The sequence below is a fragment of the Hyaena hyaena genome, unplaced genomic scaffold (assembly GCF_003009895.1).
Source record: "Hyaena hyaena isolate Hyena2069 unplaced genomic scaffold, ASM300989v1 scaffold_20, whole genome shotgun sequence".
Taxonomy (NCBI): domain Eukaryota; kingdom Metazoa; phylum Chordata; class Mammalia; order Carnivora; family Hyaenidae; genus Hyaena; species Hyaena hyaena.
The window spans coordinates 1,016,219-1,040,600 of NW_024080652.1; the positions used below are offsets into that span (position 1 = coordinate 1,016,219).

The following is a 24,382-nucleotide window of genomic DNA, read 5'->3' on the forward strand; positions in this document are numbered from 1 at the left end:
TTAAAGAGCTCTGGGTCCTTTCGGAAGAGAGAGGGGGCTCACACACCAAGGACTCGGCTCTAAGAGGGTGAGTTGCTCCCTGGTGTCGCTGCCCCGGGAGGGCTGGGGGCTGCAGGTCAGTGTCACCCAGAGATAGCCGAATGGATGCTGGCAGGACAGGGGCCTTCCTGTCCACACTGGCCACACCTGCTCCTGCTACCCCCAGACGCAATTCACGAAGGGCCCAGACGGTGGCCCCGAGGCAGGTGGAGGCCGCCTACCCGAGCTGCCAGCACACACACCCAGCACCAACTCAGGGCTCAGGGAGCCAGGAGCGTGCCCCGTGTGCACACAGCTGGACTAGGGTACATGCACGTGGATGTGCATGTTCACGTGCATGCCTAGGAGTGGGCGTACATCAGGAGCCCTCCCTGGGGCATGTGGGTGTTTGTGAGGTGTGTGTTTTGGTGTACGTGTGGTATGTGAGCACGTCCACGCCGTGGAGGGAGCTGGAGGGTCTGAGGGTGTGGGAGGAGGTGCCTGAGCAAGGGCAAATGTTCACACATGCATGCTGGTGTGCAGATCCACGGGTGTTCAAGTGTGTGTGCATACATAGGCCTGGGTGTGAAGCGATTCCTCAGGTGGGAGGTGTCCATGTCTGTCAGAGCATACCTGTCCCTGTACATGTGGGCACATGTGCCCACGTGTGGTGGCATGGAAAGGACCAGGCCGCGGGCACTGGAGACCCCACGGAACCATCCCATCCTGACTCCACAAGAGGCTGACCCCATGCCCCAGCCCCTCCCGACAGCCTGGGCTGGAGTTTGGCCAGGAAGTTTGTGGGAGTCGCTGGCCATCCTCCACGCTTGCCTCCACCCTGCCTGCTGGGCTCAGCCCCCAGGGATCTTGGCGGGGGGAGCTGGAGGAAACTGAGAGGCCCAGAGAGGTCAGTGGGCTTGTCTAAGGGTGCACAGCGGGTCAGCATGCTGCCTTCCCGGGCTCCTGACCTCTCTGGTGTCAGAAGCGTGGTCCCTCTGTCTTGACCACAGGAGAGATGTCTGCTCTGGTCGCCTGAGGGACCAGCTGGGCAGCTGAGGCGAGTCTCTGAGTCTTGTTCTGTTTCTGCAAACCCAGACAGGGTGCAGTCTTACCACTCAGGGCCTGTGGGCTTGGGGGACCCTGGAATCAGGCATGGGGGTTGGGAGGCTCCCTCCCACTGGGCCGGAGCTTCAGGGAGCCTCTGTTCTCCCCACTCATCCCCATGGAGGGGGGGCATTGATCCTCAAGGCGGGGGGCCGTCCATGCAGGCAGGCGACGTGGCCCCCATCGATCGGCCACACCGCCTGCTCTCTCCCTCCAAGCTCCGCTAACGAGCAGATCTGACGGTGCCGCTGGGCCTAATTGGCAGGATGGGCACACGCGTGCCTGTCTGGGAGCCCAGCTGCTGTGCCCGCCCCGGCTCGAGCAGCGTGAGGGCCCAGCACCAGCATCCCACCCCTCGGGCTGCAGTCGGAGGCCAGCTGGCGTCTGGAGGAAACGCCCACAGCGGGGACGTCAGCGGAGGTGTCAGTGTGAAGAAGGGCCCGGTGTGGGACGCCCGATGCAGGCTTCGGTCCCTGTTCCCCGCTAGGGATGGCTCCCATTAGCTCGGAGGCAGCCTGGAACAGTCCCACAGCTGGGGGAGGGTGGTCGGTAAGGAGGGTGGGGGCACAGGGATGTGGTAAGGGGCCTTGACACCCTGCCACAGGAGCCACAGGAGGACATTAGGAGGCTGAGCCACCACAGAAGTGGGCACATTGGGGCAACAGCTGCAGGTGCCAAGAGGTGGTCATTTCCTCATTGCCTTTGCTGTCCTGCCCATATGGAAGTAAGGTCTTGCCTGCTTCCCATGGGAGCTGTTGCCAACGTAGGTAAGTGAGGGACAGTGGACAAAAGTTGCTTGTAAGGTAGTGAGCTGCCCATCACGGGGGTGTGCAAGTAGGAGGTCTGAAAGAGGATTCCTCCTCTGCATGAGGCCAGAAGTCTCTTAGAGTAGACGTGACAGACCTCAGAAATGTCCCTGGGGTCTGCTCAGCTGAGCACAGGGCTAGGATGGATGCAGGAAGCAGGGTACTTGTCCCTGGAGACTTCTAAGAGGATGGCTGCAAGTTAGAGGACCCAGTGGAGCTCCCCACCCTGCAGCAGACCCCTCACCTGCTTGGCCTGGGGCTCCTCTCATCCCAGTCCCAACCCACAGAATCCAGCCCCTCCCAGGAGGTCGGCTGCAACCCCGGCGCTGGCTCCAGTTACAACAGACAGCCTACAACCTGTGTGACAGGTGGGGACATTGATGCCCGGAGGACACAGGACTGACTGCTCCCAGGCGCCAGCCGACCCTTCCCGCCTGGCTCCCTAGTGCTCGTGCCCCCAGTGCTCCCTACGAGAGTGCCCCACCTGCTCACAGCCTGCCTGGTCCTCTCCCAAGCTCTGGCACTTCGGGCAAGCCAGGAGCTCTGGCACAGAAGGAAGGGTGGCAGCCCCTTCTGAGCACTGGGTGTCAGGGAGGCTCCACCACAGGCGTGGGCTGGCCCTGCGGCTGCACCGGCTCAAAGAGCTGATTGTTCACGGCCATGCAGGCTCTGCCTCCGGTGTCGCCAGGCTGCCAGTCAGAGCCTGACTGTGCTGGAGCCTTCCCGCCGTGGCAACTGGCAAACGTTGCGTCGTCAGTGGCTGCTCTGTTCCCATACTCCGGAGGAGAATGCTGAGGCCCAGAGAGAAGCAGGGTACCCAGGACCTCCCCTCCTGCCCCCGCCTGGCCAGGGAGGACCCAGGAGGTGGGGCGTGGAGCCTCGGGCCGGCCATGGGCACCCCCGGCGCCCACCGGCCCGGACAGGTGTGCAGCTGCCCCACCCACTCACGGCCGCTGGCTGTAAATCAGGCCGCTAATCTTTCACCATCGGCCGGCCTCTCGCGGGCGTGATGGATGGGCTCCCGGCCCCGCCGACTGCTGCGAAATCACTCAGCGGCCAGACAAGCCCTAAATCTGGCGCACCGAGTGTTGAAAGGAGAGATGTCTGTTTTCATAACCTACCTCAGTTACAATAAATATTTAAAATGTGCATTAACATGCTCTCGCCGCACAATCGGCCTCTGTGGCCCCGGCAGCGCAGATTTAATTAGCTCCGGGCTTCCCCCACCGGCCGCGCTCGCCCGTGGACGGAAGGGCCCTGTTTTCTTAAACTCCCGGCCGCCATAAATACTAGCCCAGCCTCAGCGCCACACAGAGCCTTTTGTCTGGCCCCGCTTCCCCCACCCCAGCGTTGGGGCGGGGCCCCTCTCTGGGTGCTGGGTGCACCCTGTGGGTGCCCATGAGGGGGGGCATGTCCCGGGGTGTCCCGGCTTTCTGGCCTGCTGCCCAGCCCCCACCAGAGCCCTCCACACAGGGGCCCCCAGTCCCAGAGGGGTGGGAAGGCAGGGCCCTCATCCTCTCCTCTCTAGGGCAGCCGCGCCCCATCCTGGCAGGCAGGTGGCCAGTGTGAGGCCCTTCCTTTCAGCCTTGACCCTCATGGGGACAAGCAATGGGGACACTCCTGCTCTCCACACCTGTCGCCAGGCCCTGAACATCCCTCCAGCCTCGGCTCACCAACTCGCAAAGACTCCCAAGGCGGGGACGGTGTGGCCCCCACTTTAGAGATGAGCAAACAGTCCCAGAGTGCCCAGACCCTGGGAGGCCCTGCTCAGCCAGCATCCCTGCCTCCTATGGTCCACACACTGCTCTCACACAGCACCACCTTGCCTCCTTCCCTTTCTCTGTTTTCTTACAGGTCTGGCACCAGAGCACAGCCTCTCGCTCACAGAGGCACCTGGGCAGCTTGCCTGGCTGTGCAAAGGCCCAGAGGCAGGAAAACTGGAGGACAAGGGTCCAGGGGCCTGGGGCCCTGGCTGTGGCTCTGGAGGCCTCAAGTGCCAGGATCAGATGGCCAGAACCACCTCCTGTGGGGAGAATGGAGATGGGATGGGGTCAGGGTGGTGTGGAGGCAAGCCAGGCATTCTCCCTGGAGGAGGAGGCTGTAGTGAGTCCCTGCTCTGCCAGCCCTCTGTTCCTTGGCTCCTTGGGAGTCCTCCCCATGCCCCTTGCCTTGCCCAGCCTGCAGAAGGTGTGGAACTGGTTGTTTCCCAAGCTGGATATGAGGCTGCCTCAGGGCTGGCATGCATGCCGGGCACCTGGGTGAGGAGTCCCAATCTTAGTGATGGGTGATTTGAGGCAGGAGTAGTTGGTGGAAATTGGGGCTGGGGTCAGTGTTCCTTGCATGCTCATTAAAGGGGTCGGGCCCTGTGTCCCTCAGACCTATGTGTGGGGAAACCAAGGTGCAAGGGGGGCAGCCCTTGTTCACACGGTGCCCATACAGTGCAGTGGTGGCTCCTGGGGTTGAACTGTGCCCGTGGGAGATATATGCAAGTCTTGACCCTGGGACCTGCGAACCCCCTGTGTCCCGACCCTGGAACCCATGAACCCGACCTTATTTGGAAGTAGGGACCCTGCAGACGTGATGGTTAAGTTGAGGCTGCAATCCAGGGACTGGTGACCTCACAGAAGAGGGGAACATGGACACACACGCAGGGAGAAGGCCACATGGCCACAGAGGCAGAGGTTGGGGTGACATGGCCACTGGCCCAGGATTGCCGGCAGCCCCCAGGAGCTGGACGAGGTGGGAGGGACCCACCCCTGGAGCCCTGGGAGGGAGCACAGCCCTGACATCTCGAGTTCAGACATCTGACCTTGGAACTGGTGGAGGGTCAACCTTGCTTGTCTGAACACCCAAGCTGGTGCTCTGTTCTGGAAACCTGGCCCAGGAATGCGGGTCCTGGCTACCTGTCCTCGCTCCTTCCTGTCCACCCCAGGCATCTGTGGGGTTGGTGAGAGTACCGGCTCTCTGGGGGGTGGACAGCACGTCTCTGCCAGGCCTCGGCTCAGCCCAGCTTCCGGGGCTTTCTGCCTCAGGGCTATAAGTCAGAGTGAGGAAGCTGTGAGGTTCTGGACCTTTCGAGGAGGGGCTGGGATCAGGAGGTGCTAGGATCAGGAGGGACTGCGTAAGGAGGGGCTGGGATCAGGAGAGGCTGGGATCAGGAGAGGCTGGGTCCAGGAGGGGCTGGGATCCACGAGGGGCTGGGATCAGGAGGGATGGAATTTGCATCTTTCCCAAGTCCTGCCAGGCCTGGGATGTGGGCCCAGAAGGGACTCAGGGAGGGTGGGAGTGCAGTTGTACAGAGGGGCCCTGGGGAATCACAGAACCAGAGGCAAGGGGGCTCCTGGAAGCAGTGTACCCATCTTCACACCATCCCTCTGGGCCCGGGGAGGGGGCTGTGGTGGGCACGGAACTACCCCCCAGAGTGGACTGGGAGAGGCACTCACATCTGTGCCCAGGAGTGGCCTTCTGGCCACAGGAAGTCCTGCTCCATACCTCCCCCCTCGTCCTGCACACTCCTATGGGAAGGAAGGGGTGTGTGTGCATGTGTGCACCTGTGCGTGCGTGCCCTGGAAGTGAGGATCTGTCTCTCTCTGATGTCCTCAGTGAGTGTAAGGCATGGTCCCCAACCTCTGGGATGTCCACCTGGCCTTTTCTCTGTGTGCGTCATTCTCTGAGTAGCTACCAGTGTCCAGCCTGGGCAGAGGGGGTGCCCCGGGGCCCTCCCGGGAGGGGCACATGATCCAGATGGGAAGATGGGCCGTGACCAGGTGAATGAGGCGCACCCTGAGCAGAGCCACGGAGGAGAAGGGTTCTGCAGACCAGGGCTCCGTCTGGAGGCGCACACCGGTGCGTGCGTGCAGCTGTGTGTGTGCAGGTGCGTGTGCAGCATGGCGGGCGGGGCCCTCAGGCCTCGTGGAGCCAGCCCTCGAGGCATGCAGCATCCACTGCCTGAAGCCATCACAGAACAGCCGAGACCTGAGGCGAGCCAACAGGCACCCCTGCACAGGAGGAATATCAGAACAACTGGGGGCCGTGTTTTAAAACCACTGTACCTGGGACACCTGGGTGGCTCAGTCGGTTAAGCATCCGATTTCGGCTCAGGTCATGATCTCATGGTTCGTGGGTTCGAGCCCCGCATCGGGCTCTGTGCTGACAGCCATCTCAGAGCCTGGAGCCTGTTTCAGATTCTGTGTCTCCCTCTCTCTCTGACCCTCCCCTGCTCATGCTGTCTTTCTATCTCTTTCTCAAAAATAAATAAAACATTAAAAAAAAAAACCCACCGTACCTGACACAGATTTTCCAGAAAAATCACTCTGGCTAGGGGGCGTGCCGGCTGTGCTCCTCGGAGAGCACGGAAAAAGGGGGACAGACGCCCTGCAGGCAGCGATCAGCGCCAGGAGGCAGACAGGCACCCCGTGGTCAGCAAGCAGAGGCCTTTGGGCCGGGACAGGCGGAGGGCTTCTGGGAGCGAGGACAGGGGCAGAGCTGGGAAGGCCACCCTCTGCCCCTGGGAGGTCAGGATAGCCCTTTTGCTGGTCCCGAGACCCTGGGGGTGCGCATGGGGCTCTGACAGTCAGTGCTCTGCAGACACCCGAGCCAGCCCGGCTCCCACCCGTGCACGCCTGTTTATGAAGCGAAGGGTAAGTGTTTAATTAGCCGCCTAATTGCCTGGGTAATTGGGAGGCGCACTCGGCTCTCCAAGTAATCAGTCGGAACAGGCCTCGAAAATATCTGGCCCAATATTCATTAGTGTGGTTCAATCGTTAAACAGCCACCGTGTTTGGTTCACGACAAGGCCCAGCAAACAGCTGCGCGCCCGGCAGCCGCCCGCCAGCCCGGGCTGGGCAGGCCGCCCGTGAAGACTGACAGCCAGACAGCCGGACAGACGGCCACTACCGGGGCTCGCGCGCCCGCTCCTCTGGGGCTCTGCCCGCCCCCCTCCTGCCCCCTGGAGCCTAAGCTGGTCCTCCGGTCAGCAGGGCCGGCTTCCTCCTGCCCGCCCTCAGCCCCAGGGAGCCCGGCAGCTGCGTTCCAGGGCTCAGTGCACAGCGTCAGCCACGAGGCTGAGTCCCTGGCAGTACAGGGGTGAGGGTGGGGGCTCTACCCTTGCAAGAAAGGGCTGTGGCCCATTGGTAGCACTTTCCATGTGTGCAGCTCGGCAAGGGGAGGTCCACAAATGTGCCCATTTTACAGGCAGGGAAACTGAGGCCAGAAAGGCAAAGCACCCTGCCGTCGACAGTTCCTGGGGTCCTCAGGAGGTGGGCACAGCCCAGTTGCCCCCTTCCCAGAGCCTTGCCTCCCCATCAGCGTCTGGCCATCAGTGAGAGAAGCTACTGACAGGGCCCATCTGCTGCTATTACTGGAGGCTCACCTGCGCCCTCATGTACCGTCCACCCCCAGTCACTCACTTATATCCCCTGCAACTGATCCCTGGGTGCCCTCCCCACGCCAGGCTCCTACCCCCATTGACTTCCAGGTGGGCACATTGGGGTGGGGGTGGCGGGTATGCTGTGAGGGTCTTTATGGAGGGAGTGGAACCACACTGGAGCCAGGACCTGATAGAGGGGGCAGCGCCAACCAGGCAGAGTGGGCAGGGAAAAGCATTCCCAGTGAGTGGAACAGCCAGTGCAAAGTCCCTGAGACAGGAGAGAAGGCAGGAGAGCTTGGAGCCGCAACGAGTAGGCAGGCAGGGTGTGGACATGAGTGAGCGGTGGGAGCCCCACATGCAGCATGTTTCAGCAGAGGCCGCTGGCCTTGTCTTCCAGGGTGTGGGGGCCACGGAGGAGGCGTAGAGAGGACAGTGAGTGACACTGTGTGGTTGACATTTTAAAGGACACTTTGTAAGGGGCTTGGGTGGGGGCTGATGGGAAGCCAGGTGCAGGTGTCCAGGTGAGAGGCAGGGGTGCTGTGGACTGAACGGGAGGGGGCACTGAGAACCCCTTCACGCCCAGGCTCCTCCCTTCTCTCTGCTCTGGGCCCCAGGAGGGGAGTTGGCTTCACCGCAGGCTCTTGCTCTCTGGTTTAGGGCAGGCGACGAAGGAGGGAAGGGGTGTGTTTCCTCAGCTCACCTGCTCTTCCTCTCAAGGCCTCAGCCCTCCCTACTTCTCCAGGCCTAGGCAGCTTGCCTGCCAAGCCCAACAGGCCTCCAAGTGCCCACACCTTGGAGAAGCTCTTTTTGTTTTAAATTTATTTTTGCAACATTTTTATTTATTTTTGAGAGACAGAGTGTGAGCAGGGGAGGGGCAGGGAGAGAGGGAGACACAGAATCTGAAGCAGCTCCAGTCCCTGAGCTGTCAGCACAGAGCCTGATGCAGGGCTGGAACTCATAAACCATGAGATCGCGACCTGAGCCGAAGTCAAACACTCAAGCGAGTGAGCCACCCAGGTGCCCCTTCAAGAATATAAACTGTACTTTTAGCATTTCAAAATTTTTATTTAAAAATGAAAGTTAAAAGCTAACCCACAGAATGAGAAAAACTATTTATACAAATACTATTTCTGATAAGGGACTTGTATCCAGAATACATAAAGGACCGTAAATGAAAACTCCCAGCTCAATAATAAAATGACAATTAATCCATTTTTAAAATTGGCAAAGGACTTTTTTTTTAATGTGTATTTATTTTTAAGAGAGAGAGAGCAAGTAGGGCAGGGGCAGAGAGAGAGGGAGAGACAGAATCTGAAAGAGGCTCCAGGCTCCGAGCTGTCAGCACAGAGCCCCATACAGGGCTGAAACTCATGAACGTGAGATCATGACCTGAGGCAAAACCAAGAGTCGGATGCTTAACTGCCCAAGCCCCCCCAGGCGCCCCTGCCCTAACCGCTCTAAAGGGAACAGTTCAGTGGCATTAAATATGTTTACAGTGCCGCACGACCACGCCAGTCCCGCTTCCCAGCCGAAAGGGAGGCCCCTGCCCATTGGTGGTCACTCTCCACCTGGCCCCCTGGACGCTGCCCCCCCCCCCACACTCCGTCTCCAGATGTGCCTGCTCTGGGTGTGTCGCTTCCCTCACTGAGCACCGTGCCCTCTAGCTCTGTTCCGTCCCTGCAGTGGCAGGAGCCGTGTGTCCTTCCGTCAGCCACCGCCCCGCTCCCCTCATGCCATCCGCTCCCCCAGCCCCCCCCCCCCAACAAACACGTTCCTGAGCTTCTCTTGTCTCCTGAGCTCGCAGGGTCAAGACACGAGGTCCCAGAACGGCCTGGCCTCGCCCTCTCTCCCTCTACGCCCACCTGTCCCCCTCTAGATCCTATCTTTACTTAACACTTAGATATTTTGCTCATCATAGCTTCTTCCGTCCATTTTTATTGACTTTTTAATCAAAAAGTTTAAATTTGAAAAATTTCATTAAACTTTTAATTTAGAGACAATTGTAGACTCACGTGCAGTTTCAGGAAGTGGCACCGTGTGCCCTGGCCGGGTTCTCCCCGCTGCCGACGTCCTGCTGTGGGCACCGTCTGCAGGCAGCGTGGCTCGAGAGCCAGGCCGCTGCTGCCTGAGAGGCTCACTGCGCGTTGACCCGCACACTTCTGGCCCCGCTGCTGCCACCCCGTCCTCCCCCTGCTGGGCGCTCGGGCCTGTCGGCGACGATTTCTTCCAGCTGTTGTCGGAAGGCGTCATTCTCCCCTTTGTGGGAGGCTATCTCTGCTGTGGGCATGGAATTCCAGACCGCGGCTGGCTCGGCGCCCTGCGAGCCCCAGGGGAGCCTGCCGACGCTGGTCCTTACTCGCGGGCATCCGTCCTTCTCCATGAGCCTCGGGACTGACTCTCTATCACGGCTTTTGGGCAGTTGGACGGTGATGGGCCTTCTGCACATTTCCCTCGTGTTTCTTAAACTCAGGGCACATTGAACTTTTATCTCTGTGCTCGTAGCTTTCCTCACATTTGGTAAATTGTTAGCTAAAGTTCTTCAAATAGCTTTTCTTCTTTTTTAAATTTTATTTTATTTTATTATTTTATTTTATTTTATCTTAGCACAAGCATGACTGGGGGGGTGGGGAGAGAGACAGAGAACAGAAAAAGAGAGAATCCCAAGCAGACTCCACACTCAGCTCAGAGCCCAACCCCACGACCCTGGGATGATGACCTGCGCTGAGATCCAGTCAGATGCTCAACGGGCTGAGCCCCCCGGGCACCCCTCAAACAGCTTTTCTGTGCTTCCTGTCTTCCTTCAGGGCCCCAGCTACACACGCATCGGGGTGTCTGCAAGTCAGACAACCACCATTTCCATTTAAAAATATGCCTTGTTTTTTACTCTGGAGACTTGTCATGGCTGCACCTTCGAGGTCACGAAGCTTTGCCGCTGCCGCGTCTAGTGTGTTAGCGGTGCCGTCCGGTGATTTGCATCGGAGACACTGTGTTAGTTTCCAACACTGGAAGTTCAGTTTGGGTCCTTTGTTTCCATAGTTTGTGTGTCTCTGCTTCACTTTTCAGACACACGGGGCGTAGTAGTAACTGATTTAATGTCCTTTTCTGTGCCTGCCAGCATGTGGGTCCGTTCTGGGTTGGTGTTAATTAATCGAGTATTATCCTCACACTGGGCTGTGTTTTTCTGCTTCTTTTCATGCCTGATAATCTTTGATTGGATGCCACACATTGTGAATTTTGCCTTTTTGATTGCGGAAGGCTTTTTTTTTTTTAAATTTTTAATGTCTTTATTTTATTTTGAGAGAGAGAGGGAGACAGAAAGCAAGTGAGAGAGGGGCAGAGAGAAAGGGAAACACAGAATCTGAAGCAGCTCCAGGCCCTGAGCTGTCAGCACAGAGCCTGATGCGGGGCTCAAACCCATGGACTGAGATCATGACCTGAGCCAAAGCCGGACACTTATCCGACTGAGGCCCCCAGGCGCCCAGTTGCAGAATGTTTTTGTACTTCTGCAAATATACTGACCTGTGTTTTGGGGATGCAGCTACATCACAGGGACACAACCTTACTGTCACTGTTGACCGTGCATCTGGAGTGTTCTCTGTCTGTCCTGCTGACTCCTCACGACTGAGGAAAGGCCTTCCTGAACATTCTTCCCAAGGCCCTGTGAATGATGGCTTTTCTGTCGTGAATCTGGCTGCTCGGAAGAGGCACTGGAATATTTGCTCGTCCTTGCACATGGTTCTGTCCTGGGTCTTGGGTACTGTCCTCACTGCCATGCAGTAATCAGCACCCGCCTGAACGCTCGGGGGGCCCCACAGATGCCCTCTGTGTGCTCTCTGTGTGCTCTCTGTGAGGGCCCGTCCTTCCTGGCACACTGTCCTGCGCCTCCCTCCTCGGTCCCCTGGAACTTGAGCTCTGTCTCTGCAACTCGGGGAGTGGGTTCCCCGTTTCTGCCTCATAGTCTGGAGATCCTTTCAATGCCAGGGCTGCCCTCGTCTCTTCTTCAGCCTTCTGGAACCTCTGTCCTTCATGGCCTGATCTCCAACGTCTTCACGGTCATCGTGTCTCATATTTTGTCTGTTTTTTTCCCCCTTACAAATAGTTGTTTCAGGTGGGGACATAAATCTAGTCCCTGTTACTGTATTCCGGATGGAAGTGGAAATCCTCAGATAGTTTCTGGAGGCTGAGGGCAGAGAAGTCAGAGCCCAGACATGAATCCTGGTGATGACATCTGAGCCCTGGATCAAACCATGCCTGAACCCTGATATCTAATCCAGACGGTTCAAATTCCTTCTTCTGTTTCATGCAGCTGGGCTGGGCTTTCTCCCCCTTGCTGCCACCAGCTCCGTATCTGACTGCAGCGGGACAAGGTGAGCTCCCTGAAGGCGAGGGGTGCAGCCCCAGGACAGAGCGGGTGGGGACGGCAAGACCGAGCCAGCCTGGGACACATGTGGGCGACGGAGGGGGCTTGGTATGCTTTTTAAAAGTTTATTTATTTATTGTGAGAGGCAGATAGAGAGGGAGAGATGGAGAATCCCAAGCAGGCTCCACGCTGTCAGCGCAGAGCCCAACGCAGGGCTCAATCTCACAAACAGTGAGATCACGACCTGAGCAGAAATCAAGAATTGGACACGTAACCGACTGAACCACCAGGCGCCTTGAGTTTTACACTTTGAAAACCCGCCCTGAGCAGGTGAAGAGAGTGGGTGGGTCACACGTGCCCCACTCTTAGTGCTCCAAAAGTTTCAGAAAACACTTGAAAGAAAACCCAGAGTCCTTAGCGTGGCCTGGCGCAGCGAGGCCTCATTCTCCTGCTCTGGCCCTGCAGTCTGCCAACCCATTCCCACCCCAGGGCCTTTGCACCTGCTGTGCCAGCTGCCTGGGCTGCTTTCTGGTGGGTATGTGCACAGCTCCTCAACGTACCTCAGTGTGCCCCAGAACCCCAAGTAAGCCAGGGCCTTGCCCCGGCTACGGCCTTTGGGAGAGGGCTGGGGTGGCCCCTCAGAGGCTCCGTGACCCCCAGAACTTCCTGCAGAAGGCCCTCCTGTCAACCCCCCTCTCCCAGGCAGAGTGGGGGTGGGGCCCAGTCCCGGACCTCCAAACTGCTCTCTCCTGCCGCAGTACCCCCTTCCAGCAGAGAGGATGGGTGGGAGAGAGAAAGGAAAAATAATTACTTCTCAGCCTCTAACCTTTCCGGCAAGTGACTGGGTAATAAAGAATCCCTGCGTCCCTCCAGTGCCATCCGTCAGCAGGAGCCCCTAATTACTCTGACTCACTTTCAAACCACTTCCAGTCCCACTTTCAAATAAATAAAAAATTAGCGTGGACTGGAGCAGAGACCGAGGCAGGGCTCTCCCCCCCTCCTGGAGGTGCGCCCGGAGCTGGGATGGGGTGGCCCCAAGCCAACACGGTGGGGAGCTGCTGGCTGCCCATCACATCCCTGACCCTGGGCCCGGGCCCCACCTGTCACACTGCAGCCCACTGCCCGGGCCCTCCTGTGGGCCCACGGCACGGCGGTGTTGGCCCCGGGCCCCTGGCCTCAGCCCACACCCCGCCCCACCCCAGCCCGCTTGAGCGAGCACCCCGTCTGGGCCTCCGGCGTGTCTTCAATAAATATGGTGTCTCCCATGGTCACCAGACGGTGGGCAGAGAGGGGACAGGTCCTGCCTCACCAGCCACACCCACCACCTCCGCTCAGTCACATCGCAGGCCGCTCCCCCTCAGGTCCCTGGGTCGTCCTGAGCTGAGGGACACCAGGAGGCCCCCGACTGGCCCCAGCTGCTGGGCACATGACCGTGTGGGGCCGCCGTCATGGACACCGGGAAGGTATCCAGGGAGCAGAGAGCCACGGGTGCTGGGCAGGGGGACAGCAGGGACAGGACCTTCCGCCCACCCCCTCCAGGTGCTGTGAGGTGAGGTGAGGGCCTTAGAAGCCACGCCACAGGGGCCGGTAAGTGTGGAGGGCAGCTAGGGGGCGTGCAGGGCGCTTTGGCCAGACCCTTGGCAGAATTCATTAACCGCATCTCACTCTGCCGCCGAGTGATTTCTGCTGACCTCACCAGACCGATTAATATTTAATTAGCCTTTAGGGGGAAGGGAGGCACTTATTAACCTGCCATGTCAATCTGTCAGCGCCCGGTCTCGGACAGACAGTGGTCTAGGGAGCAGCTCCTAGGGCCTCCGGGACCGGGGCAGTGCCCGGACCCCAGAGCTAGGAATGGTGTGTCCCCACCTGCACTGAGACTGGGTCTAGGGGCTGTCCTGGCCAAGGCCTCTTAGCCTGAGTTGGGGTGAACAGGGCACAGAGAGCGGGGGTGCTCTTCCCCGGGCTGGGCGGGGCCCTGAGCAGCATTCACCGGCCTGCATCTAGCTTGCGCCCTGGGGCCTGAGGCCTGGTGCCGACTTGTGGAGGATGGAGCTTGAGGGGGGGCTCCAGGATTTGGGGGGACGGCTCCATGAGTGGTGAGGATTGGATCAGAAAGTGCTGCCAGACTGAGTGCACAGCCTCAACCACCACACCTGGCAGCCACCTCTCAGCTGCAGGTTGATGTCACCTTCTGGGGGTCCGCCAGCATTCACCCGTGGCGGGGGGTGGGGGGTTGCCAGCACTCACCCCGGGGCCTCTGCCAGCTCTCTACAAGAAGCCAGGAAAGTGAGTTTCAGGTGAACTCTCCTGGTCTTTCAGTTCGATAACAGATTCCACATTCTAAAAGGCTAAACAAGGGATGCCTGGGTGGCCCAGTTGGTTAAGTGTCCCGATTCTTGATTTCAGCTCAGGTCATGATCTTGCTGATTGTGAGATCAAGCCTGGCATTGGGCTCAGGGCAGAGCCTTCTTGGGACTCAATCTCTCTCTCTCTCTGTCCCTCCCCTGCTTGTGCTCTCCCTCTCTCTCTCAAAATAAATAAATAGAAACTTTAAAAAAAGGATTTCTTTTAAAAAATTAAAAAATAGAAAAATAAAACGAAGAAGCCAGGTGAGCCCAGCAGCCTGTCTGTGGAGCAAGCAATGCAGGCCAGCACCTGCCACAGCCCAAGCACATTGGTCCTCAGGAAACCCTCAAGGGACAGAGACCTGGAAGGCTGACTCAGGGCTTCCTCAGCCGGGCCCCTGCTCACTTTTCCTGCTGAGCCCTGGCCACGCCCCCACAGCCGGTGAGCAGCCTGCCACCCACACCCAGAAAGCCCCTGGACCTTTGCACATGCTATGTCTCCACTGACAAAGACGGCAGGCCCAGGAGTTTTCTAGTTTGACTGCCCCCCTCCTCCCTCACCCTCTCCCTCCCCATCTCCGAGAGGCAGGCGGGGCTTGCTGGGAGGGGACAGAGAAACGGGAGGTCCCTGGGGCGTGTCCCTGGGGCGGACAGTACCCAGTCCAGGTGACAACCAGGTGGGTCAATACACCTGAGCTGGGCGGGCACCGGGGCTGCCCCCTGAGCCCGTAGCCAGGCACACAGGCTAACTGTGCGAGGACCTCTCTCCCCCGTGTTGGCAGGTGGTGATGAAATTTTTAAATAAAGCAAAAAAATTAAAACTCCCTTGAGTTTTATTAAGTAAGGATGCAGCAAGGTAATTACAAACTAGCTTAATTAAATTCCACCCTTGGAAAGCACCAGTGGGTGGCCCTGGCAGGGAAGGAGGACGGGGGGCAGGGAGTGGGTTCCTTGGGCTGAGCCTCAGTTTGCCTAGCCGTAAAGTAGGGATGACATTAACAGTTGGCCCAGGAACGCTGTGGGGGTCAGTGTTCTGTGCTCAGAGAGGCCAAGAGCCTTGCTTGAGTCACACAGCGGGAACTTGCAGGGCTGGACTAGACTCTTGGAAAGGCCGGGGCTTCCCTTGGACTAGACTCTTGGAAAGGCCGGGGCTTCCCTTCCACCTGACCTCAGAGGGGACTGGTGGGGAGGGCCCCAGAGCCCCTGCCCTGGGCTGCATCGAACAGCACAGTCCGGTCAGAATGGGGAGACTTCCAGCTGTGTCTTCCCTCCTGAGGAGGTGATGGTGGAGCTGGCTTGCAGGCTGTGCTCACCGGCTAGAGACGGCTGGCACAGGGCAGGGGCGAGGGCCTGTGGGGTGGAGGCGGGAGGAGAAAGGGAAGGATGGGGAGGACAGGCAGAGGAGGGGCTTACTGTGTCTCTGCCTCTCCCTGGCGGGAGCCCCGGGAAAACAGATGTGGGGTCAGGCAGCACGGCCTGGGTGGGGCTGGGGCTGGGGCAGGAGCTCCGGAGCAGAGCCGCAGGTGTCTGGGCAGCAGTCACTCCCCGCCTTGGGGCTGGGCCCGTGGGAACTGGAGGGGACAGAGTTAGAACCTGGAAGGGGCCTGGTGCCCAGGGCAGAGAGCACACGGTGGGGTGGGGGGTGGGGCGGGAGAGATGCAAGACAGAGATGGAGGGGAGACCCTCACCCAGGCCTGGTCTAATCCTGGCTTGTACCCTGGCCAGCTGCGTGACCTTGGGCGAGTCATCCAGCCCCGAGCCTCAGTTTCCACATCTGTCAAGTGGGGAGAAAGCCCCCACCTCCTCGGCTGCTGTGAGGGTGTTAAGCACCAGTGTGCAGTTGGGGCCCTGACTGGGACCCTACCTGCCCACCCGCGCATCTCGGGACTGTAGCGCCAGCCCTGGGCCCACCCCCAGGCCACTTCCTCTGCCACCCGCAAAGGCTCATAAACCCTGAGCTTTGATCTGTCCTCATTCTGTCCCAGCCGGAAGAGACGGGGCTCCTCCCAGCGGCCCCTCCACGTCTCTCCTCGCCACCCCACTGCCTCCATTAACCTCTGCACCCCGGGCGGAAGGGACAGCCTCAGCCCTGACCCGTTCCCATGGTGGGGGCACCCTAAAGGTGAGGCTTCTGGGGGGGGGGCTGCAGCCGGCCTCGGAGCAGGTCCTTGTGTGATGTGGAGGGGCCAGGAGACAGACTCAGGGGTCACCGCCTGCGCACAGCCACCTGCGGCCTGGGGTCTCCTTATGCCAGAAGACCCAGGCGGGCAGTTCTACCGCAGAAGGTGACACCAACCGTGGCAGTCTGGGTCTCCAGGCCTGTCCCCTTGCCCAGAGCCAGGGCCGGCCTGTCAGCCCCACAGGGGCCACCTCCCCACTGCCTGAGGACCACACCTGCCGCAGGGGAGCCCTGACGGGGACAGACCCTGCTGAATATGTGTTCTCACCACGACGGCCCCCAAACACCTCCCTCCGCGGCTGGTGCTCACAGGCTGGTATCAGCATCTGATGCCCCCATGACAGACTCACCGCTGGGCCAGCTGGAAACCTCCTGGTGCTAGCGTCAGCCCGCCGCCCCGTCCACCCTCCCTGCCCTCTTCCCAGCCTGTCTCATGTGGGTCACAGTGGCGTTGCCATTGCCCTCCAGGGTGCAGGGCTCACGCCCCATGACAGGTCAGGGGGCTTACCACCTGGCCGCACCTGGGGGCTGTGCCCTGACCTGACACGTCCACAGAGCCCCCAGACCCACCCGGCTGAGCCTCCCCCTGATGCACTTGGGTCCCTGCTGCTGGTGTGCTCAGGGCGGCTGGTGGCTGGACCGAGCCAGGAGGTTTCCAGGGGGGCCTTTGAACTCCCGCTGTGGCGCCCTCATCCAGGCGAGGTGTCTGTAAATGGGGGTGTACCCCTCCCTCTCGGGGAGGCAGGAGGATGCTCAGGGGTCTCTCCCCATGGGTCCAGGCACTCAGGGTCTGGAGGCTCAGAGACTAGAAATCAGGGGGCACGTGCTGATATCATAACCAGGGTGTGGGCAGAACTGGGAGGAAAGGGGCCTGGCAGGTACTGTCTGGGGAGGGACAGTCATGGGCCCTGGAGGCAGCTTAGGCTCCATGCTGGGGCAGGATTCCAGCCTGTGATGGGGCGTAGGGGTGAGGCAGGAGAGACAGGAGGGAGGCTGCCAGCAGGAAGGGGAGCAGAAGGGACGGCAGTGCTACCATGGCCCAGTGCCCCCATTGTGCTCTTGTGGGGCCTGCCGGCTCTATCCCAACCTCAGGGGAGCCTGGTTCTGGCTGGCTTTGCCTCTGTTGTGTGACCATGGATGAAGTCCTGCCCCCTCGGGTCCCCATGGTCCTCTGTGTGCTCCGTGGGAACTGCAGCCACTCTTCTCACAGAGAAGAGGGTGAGCTCGAGGTCTGCACATGGGGTGCTCCCCATGTGCCTCCCGGGTGAGCCCCTCCCCACCTCCCTGCCCCTGCTGGGGTGAGCACAGGGCCTGCAGACGGGGGTCCTCCTCAAGGGCCTCCCGGTGAGCCCCTCCCCCGCCTCCTGCCCCCGCTGGTTCCCACACCCTCCGCTCCCCCCCACGCGGCTCCGTCTGGAATCGACACGTTTCCTTCTGCGAAATGATGCATGTTTCCCCCGTCGGGTTTACAAATAACTTCAAATTTTACTGTTTTCCTTCCCTAATGAATTCTCTGAAACGTGTTACAAGCTGCCCGGTAATGAATGTGGGGCTGCAGCCGGCTCGGCTCTGGTCCTCCTCCTGCCTCCACCAAGGTGCCGCCGAATTAGCCCGCGCCACACGCGGCTCGCAGCCCTGATGCAACCTTGTTTAGTGCAATTGGTGGGAATCCATTATATTGACAATATCCATTTGTGTAATTCCTGCATTAGGATTTTGTGCTAAACTGTGTTTGAAAGGCACTGCTGACCCTGATTACCTCTTTAATTGTGCTTAAAAATCCAGATTAATTCAGAGGCGAAGTCAACCGTGCCGGGCAGGGGCCTTGCTGGGCCCCAGCAGTGGACGGCCTCCAGGCTCCCGGGGGTAGCCAGTTCCGGAGTGTGGGCTCTTACCCTCGGAGCTTCTGGAAAACCCCGGAGCCTGGGCAGGCGGAAAAGAATGACAGCGGCTCCCAAATGTTGAGGGGCGCTGGCCGTGTGAACCCCCCCTTGCTCCTGGCCAGTGAGTTAGAGCTCACTTTTCCCAGGTGAGGGGCAGAGTCAGAGGCCGGGCGGGTCTGGGTGTCCTCTTCAGAGAGGCGGGGAGTGCTCTGCATGGCCCCCAGCTCTTCCTGCCACTTGTGGGCCTGAAGGAGGCTTGGGGCCATCCTGCAGATTCTGGGGTGCCCGCCCACACTGGGGGGGAATCAACCAGACATGGCACCCCACAGGAGGAGCGAGGACCCTGGGGTCCGGCTGAGCTGGCTCCACATCTTGGCTCCTCCCTGACTTGCTGACACAAGACCCTTCCCCCACGTGAACCTGTCTCCCCATCTGGACAGCAGAGTCCTGAGCGGCCTGACAGGTCCTTTGGATGCCATGAGATCTCCTCGGTGGTCCATCCCCAGTGCAGGCAGACACACAGTGGGTGCTGAGCAAAGGCTTGTTGTTCTGTCCTTGTCTGTCCCCCTCCTCAGCTCTCAGGGCAGCGTGGGGGTGAGGTATTCACATCCCTGGGTTCACGCCACGAGGTGTCTGTCCCTAGAGCACATCAAATCCCCTGGGGCAGGGTCACAATTTCCGGGGTGGGCTCTGGGGGAGCAGAGGGAGGGGCAGAGCACCCCCAAAGCCCTCAGGCAAACACGCACAGGACCCCCATATCAGGGGCCGGGGAGCGCCAGCCAGTAGACTCCAAATACGTCTGAGACTCAGGGCTCTGGTCCAACCCAACACCAGAGACACGGGAGTGGGGCCCTCCCCCTTTGCCCTGTCTGAGCCCCACATCTGTGTGCACCAGATGGGGACGGTGAAGAAGGTCACCTGAGGATGGGACGGAGGAAACGCCCTGGACCCTGAATCCAGCGCACAGACACGACTAAGGCAACCCCCTGCCAGCTCTCCCCAGGGGATCCCTGGGTGGTCCAGCTGAGGCTGGCGCCTTGGGGCCTGCGGAGTGGGATCGGCACCCCAGAGGTTGCCCTGTCTTGGTGCCCCGTCACTCAGTCATGGTGGCAGGCTGCCCTGGGGAGGGGCTCTAGCATCCAGGCATTTCCAGGCCAGCCAGGGGCACCCTGCGGCCAGCAGCCCCGCACAGGGGAGGCAGAGGCTGGCGCTCACCCACCCCAAGCGCGGGAACCGGGTCCATGACTTAGGGAGGCCCGGGCACCTCGTCCACCGGTCATGCACACACAAGTATGCTTGGTTCTAACACTTTCACCAAGGTAGGATTCCCACACCATGCACCCCCGCATGGTGCGCTGTCCCATTGTCCCATGCCTCCGCAGGTACATGCAGCCAGTTCCATGACACCTCCGTACCCCCGGTGGCAGCCCCTGCCCCGTGGCACCCACCCCCGTTCCCCTCAGAGCACCCAGCTCCCAGCAACCCCTAACCTGCCACATAATTCTGTGGACTTGTGCATGCCGGATGCCACATAGGAATGGAGGCCACGGGGCCTCTGCCCACGGTCCACACTGCAGCACGCATCTGCACCCTGTTCCTTTCTGTGGCTGAGTAATACTCTGTGGTTCAGGTACAGCATCCTGGCCTCACCCGCTCACCCACCGGTGGGCACCTGGGCTCTCTCCGGCTTGGGGAATCACACGCAACGGTGCTGTCGGCATCCATGCGCAGTTTTGTGTGCGGCTGGGCTCACCCTCTCTTGGCCACATGCCCAGGAGTGGAATTGCTGGGTCACATGACTGCTCTGTGTTTAACTGTCAGAGGGACGACCAGAGCGCTTTCCGTTCTGCGTTGCCACCGACAGCACACGAGCGTTCCAGAGTGTCGGCGTCCTCTCCAGCACGTGCCGTCTGCCTCGTTAACTGGGGGCACCCTGTCGGCTGTGATGTCCTGTCCCGCTGGGGCTGTGACCTGCACGGACACCAGCTCCCGAGGCACCGTTTCCTGGCTCATGGGCCATCTGTGTACCTTCTTTGAAGAAATGTCCATTCAGATCCTTGCCTCGTCTTAAAAATTGGGTCCCTTGTCTCTTTTACCATATTTTCGAGGCACAAATGCTGTATTGCATATGTGATTTGCAGACATTTTCTCTCATTCTGTGGGCTGTCCTGTCACTTCCTTGCTGCTGTCCTTTGAGACACAAAAGTTGTAGATTTTGATGACATCCAGTTGATCTCTTTGTTCTTCTGTTGCTGGTGCTGTGGGTGTCACAGCCAAGAAGTCATCGTCCAGCCCAACGTCATGGACACTTGAGTCCCCGTCTTCTGAGACTTTCGCGGCCTTGGCCATCACGTATAGGTCTTGATATAATGTGAGTCCACCTTTCTCGAAGGGAGGGAGAGGAGCTTCCCTCTCGCGTGTGGATGCCCAGCGTGCTGGCACCGTTGGCTCAAAAGGCTGTCTTTGCCCTACTGAACTGTATCCGCACCCTTGTCAGAGGTCAGTGGACAGCAAGTGTCGGGGTCACTCTGGACCCCAGTTATGTCCGTGAGCCCCATGGTTGTCCTTGCGCTGGTACCACTGTGTCATGATTGCTGCACCTTTGTATTTACTTATTTGAGAGAGAGAGAGAGCATGAGCAGGGGAGGGGCAGAGAGAGGCAGAGAGGGAATCCAAAGTGGGCTCTCGCTGTCAGCACAGAGCCCAACCCAGGGCTCACGACTGTGAGATCTTGACCTGAGCTGAAATCAAGAGTCAGATGCTCAGCTGACTGAGCCCCCAGGCGCCCTTGTGATAACTTTAAATCAGGACACATGCGTCCTCCTCATTATTTCTTCTTTCTCAGGATTGTTTTGGTTTTCTTGGCCGCTTGAACTTCCACTGAATTTTAAGATCCTCTTGTTAATTTCTGCCAAAAAAAAACGTGAATAAATAAAAACCAGGATTTGTATAAAGATTCACCAAATCTGTGGAAATTACGGAGTGCTGACATCTGCCCGATCTAGGAACATAGAGTGTCTTTCTTAAATCGGCCTCGACAGTGTTTCCTGGTCTCAGAGCACACGTTTTGTTAGATTTGTTCCCAAGTATCATATCATCATAAAAATCCTCTGGTGTGGCATCCGCAGGGGATAAAGCTAATACCATGTGGCCGTGGAGCCGGCCAGAGAGGAGGGGGACACTCCAGACAGGTGGTCTCTTGCCGTGAAGTGAATTCCCCAGACATCGTAGGCGTCTGCCTGCGGGGAAGCCACGGGTCCCTTGCCCCGCGTGCCACCTTCCAGGGCCGCCCCGCTGCAGGCAGGAGGCCCCGGTCCTGATGTGGGAATGTTCCTAGAGCCCCCAGGCTTCCCCTGCGAGGGGCCCGAGGGGGCGAGAGGGCTGCGGCACCCTCAGAACCTCATCCCAGAGCCCCCACACTGTCTGCCGTGCCACATTCCCTCTGTTAGATGCAGGTCACCGAACCCAGCCTGCTGCTGAGGGGAAGGGACTTTGTCACCACTTTTCTGTGGACACGTTTTAAACCCACGACGGGCGGTGGCCTCCCGACCTCTCTGCTCCAGACCTTCGATCAAGAACCCTGAGTCCAGCAGCTTGAGAGGCAGGAGGGACGGGAATCACAGAGCTATTGGGACAGGACCAGGACCTTCGGGGCAACTGGGTGCCCACCGCTGCCCACGCTGCCCCAGAGCACAGCAGCTCCACGCCCCGGTGCCACAAGAGCGGTGGCTGTTCTCTTTCACATGTGCACAGCCCTGTACAGTTTGCAAAACATCCTCCACGACAGTGACAGGATGCACCAGTGGGTCTTTCAGGTGTCACTGTGGTGACACTTCACTGTTTACAGATAAGCAAATGGAGGCCCAGACGAGGAATATCCCCTCCCCCCTCCGTCGTACAGGCCGTATGGGACAGCCCCTGAACCCAGGACGCACCTGTCTCCCTGCAGCTCTGGTTCAGAGATGGGGCCTCGCCCACAGCCCCAGAGGGTCCTCTGAGACACGGGTCCTACACAGCCCTCCTTCACCGCCTTAAGAACCCCGGGGTCAAGGACAAAGAGAGTGAAGAGCCGCTCTGGCCAGTGGTCCTAGTATGCTGGACACTTTGTGCTCAGTGACTACACTGCCCCCCCCATCGAGAGTGGGACGCCTCCCTGGGGTAAGCTTGCTCCTGCATCCTTCTCTCCTCACCTTGTACCCCAGGTTTCCAGACAAGAGTCGGCCCGCCCACCCCTTCCTGCGGCGGCCTCCCACCCACTGCCAGCCCGGCCCTGGTCCAGGCCAGGAGGCACCCCTCCCACCCCGAGTTATTTACTTTCCTTAATAACCTTTTATGAGGGGCCTGCATGGCCTTCAGGAGAGCGGCGGAGCCGGCTCTGGGGTCATCCCTCGGATGTGATTTTATTAACTTAAAGTCGGCCCGAGGCAGGTGAGGCAGCGGCCCCTCCCTGGCCACATGCTGGCCGCCTGGCCTCCGCTGGAGGTGTGGGTAGCTGGGCCCGTTAATTAAACCCGTGTCCATGCTCTGCCCGCGCCTCCGACGGTGGGAAGCCCCGGCGGCTCAGACCCGTGGTGCCGCCACCTGCCTGCTCTGTAGCGCTCCCTGTCCACCTGCCTCTCAAAGGTGCCTGGGCTCTAAAATTTAATCAATTTCCTATTTAATCAAAATCAAACCATTTTATTTAATGCTACAGTTAATCGATTGTATTGAAGTATAATTTATACTCTGTAGAGTGCTCCCACTTTAAGCATACCATCCGATGAGTTTTGACAACTGTATACACTCCTGAGGCATCACCATGGTCCAGACGGGATGACCCTGCTGGAGTCACACGGGCCACCAAGCGCTGGAAGCGTGGCTGGTCCAAACAGGTGAGAGTGCATGTGAAATACGCGTCAAGTTTGGAAGAGAAGAGCGTCTGGGGAGAAAACTACACTATCTCACTAATGATTTCCACGGTGACTAGGTGTTAAACAGTAATGTTTCAGCACACTGAGTTGATACAATGTAGTATTGAAATTAACGTCACTGTTTCTTTCTGCTTTTTGAATGAGTCCGCAGGCTCATGTGGCGCTGCTGTTGACCAGGCGGTGCAGAGCGCTCCCTCCTGCCAGAAAGTTCTGCGTGCCTCGCCCTCCTGCTCCACTGCCCGGTAGCCCTGACCTGGGCACTGTCCCTCCGAGCCCACGTCCCACCTGTGAGATGGACTAGGACTTTGCCGCCTGGGCTTGTGTGCGTCTGCAGGGCCCCCAGCTGTGGGCGGGGCCATCACCCGCAGGCAGTGCCTTCCAACTTCTGGTTCTCCCTCCTGGTCAGTTCTGGAGGAGGGGGTGCGGGGACGGGGGCACCCCCTGCTCTCAGACGCCCCAGAGGGCCGGACCTCGTTCTGCAGTTACTGGCGGAACACGTGCACAAATACAGGGGGAGGGAGGCCCTTCCGGAAGACAACACACAGAGAAAGAATATGGAATTCCAGAATTCACCTTTGGCTGCCCCATAGAAACCATTGATTGGAGCGAGAATCACCAATAACGTAAGACACAGGGTGTGAGGGGGAGGGCGTCCCCACTGTGTTGGGCGTCTGCCCACTGTGACTCCAGCCCCTGCCTGTGTCACAGGAGTCCCCTCAGCCCCTGGCCCACGTCAGGAAGAAACATCACACAGGATGCAGGCCCACGTGGAAGGAGGGGTGTTCGACCGGTGACTTGCCTGGACTGTTTGAAATGTCGATTCCTCGAAAGACAAAGGAAGACTGATTCCCAGCCAAGGGAGGCCAAAGAGACAATCGGAGACCCCTTGAGCATGGGCTGGACCGAGGTTGAGTGGGTGTGCCGGCAAGGATACTGGGCAGGGCACAGGGCCCGAGCGTGAGCGGTGCAGGCTGGGCCTGGGGGCAGGCTACAAACACAGAGTCTCGGGCCACCCCACACTGGCTGAACCCAAACCTGTGTATTTTTAATTTTCTTGACAGTTTTACTGATGTCTCATTGACTTCACATATTTAAAGGGTGTATTGGTGGGGCACCTGGGGGGCTCAGTTGGTTAAGTGTCCCATCTCAGCTCAGGTCATGATCTCACGGTTTGTGGGTTCGAGCCCTGCATCAGGCTCTGTGCTGACAGCTCAGAGCTTGGAGCTGCTTCGGACTCTGTGTCTTCCTCTCTCTCTGCCCCCCCCCACCAGAAATAAACATTAACATCTTAAGCACTGCCACACTGTTTTCCAAAGCAGCTGCACCGTTCTCCATTCCTGCCCAAGATGCATGCAAGTTTCCACACTGTGCCCGACCCTGACTGTGGTCGATCTTACTCTTAGCTG

The 24,382-nt window shown here is 59.2% G+C and overlaps 1 long non-coding RNA gene across 1 annotated transcript; it reads left to right on the top strand.

The window, feature by feature from the left end:
* Window positions 1-22,768: 22,768 nt before the first annotated feature.
* LOC120228018 lies at window positions 22,769-24,039 on the top strand. Its single transcript, XR_005527384.1, has 2 exons — window positions 22,769-23,599; window positions 23,685-24,039. It is a non-coding gene; the product is annotated as an uncharacterized LOC120228018 (long non-coding RNA).
* The last annotated feature ends 343 nt before the right edge of the window (window positions 24,040-24,382 follow it).